A 1,564-nucleotide genomic window follows, 5' to 3' on the forward strand; every position below is an offset into this window, starting at 1 on the left:
CTCTCACCAACCCCTCACTATACATCCAAGACATTTCCAAATCTTAAACCACTCTTCCCCCTTCAACCTTGAGCTTCGTTTCATTAAGAGTAAAATCTAGGAGGCTCCTTTCCTCAAAATTACTATCGATCTCTTATTTCTTCACATCTTGCTTACATCCAAACACATTCAGACACCCCAGTCTGAGACTTCGAGGATAATTAGCACTCCCCGTTTGATTCCTTCTTCTGTTTCCCAATTTGAGAATCCAAATACATATATACAGAATGGAAAAAGGTGAGAACAATGGAAGTAAGGGGAGTGGGGGAGGAATGGGATGTATTTAGGGAATCAGTGATGGATTGCGCAAAAGATGCTTGTGGCATGAGAAGAGTGGGAGGTGGGTTGATTAGAAAGGGTAGTGAGTGGTGGGATGAAGAAGTAAGAGTATTAGTGAAAGAGAAGAGAGAGGCATTTGGACGATTTTTGCTGGGAAAAAATGAAATTGAGTGGGAGACGTATAAAAGAAAGAGACAGGAGGTCAAGAAAAAAGGTGCAAGAGGTGAAAAAAAGGGCAAATGAGAGTTGGGGTGAGAGAGTATCATTAAATTTATGGAGAATAAAAAGATGTTCTGGAAGGAGGTAAATAAAGTGCGTAAGACAAGGAAGCAAATGGGAACTTCAGTGAAGGGCGCAAATGGGGAGGTGATAACAAGTAGTGGTGATGTGAGAAGGAGATGGAGTGAGTATTTTGAAGGTTTGTTGAATGTGTTTGATGATAGAGTGGCAGATATAGGGTGTTTTTGTCGAGGTGGTGTGCAAAGTGCGAGGGTTAGGGAAAATGAGAAGAGGTAGTAAAAGCTTTGCGGAAGATGAAAGCCGGCAAGGCAGCAGGTTTGGATGGTATTGCAGTGGAATTTATTAAAAAAGGGGGTGACTGTATTGTTGACTGGTTGGTAAGGTTATTTAATGTATGTATGACTCATGGTGAGGTGCCTGAGGATTGGCGGAATGCGTGCATAGTGCCATTGTACAAAGGCAAAGGGGATAAGAGTGAGTGCTCAAATTACAGAGGTATAAGTTTGTTGAGTATTCCTGGCAAATTATATGGGAGGGTATTGATTGAGAGGGTGAAGGCATCAGATTGGGGAAGAGCAGTGTGGTTTCAGAAGTGGTAGAAGATGTGTGGATCAGGTGTTTGCTTTGAAGAATGTATGTGAGAAATACTTAGAAAAGCAAATGGATTTGTATGTAGCATTTATGGATCTGGAGAAGGCATATGATAGAGTTGATAGAGATGCTCTGTGGAAGGTATTAAGAATATATGGTGTGGGAGGCAAGTTGTTAGAAGCAGTGAAAAGTTTTTATCGAGGATGTAAGGCATGTGTACGTGTAGGAAGAGAGGAAAGTGATTGGTTCTCAGTGAATGTAGGTTTGCGGCAGGGGTGTGTGATGTCTCCATGGTTGTTTAATTTGTTTATGGATGGGGTTGTTAGGGAGGTGAATGCAAGAGTTTTGGAAAGAGGGGCAAGTATGAAGTCTGTTGGGGATGAGAGAGCTTGGGAAGTGAGTCAATTGTTGTTCG

The sequence above is a fragment of the Panulirus ornatus genome, chromosome 5 (assembly GCF_036320965.1).
Source record: "Panulirus ornatus isolate Po-2019 chromosome 5, ASM3632096v1, whole genome shotgun sequence".
Classification (NCBI taxonomy): domain Eukaryota; kingdom Metazoa; phylum Arthropoda; class Malacostraca; order Decapoda; family Palinuridae; genus Panulirus; species Panulirus ornatus.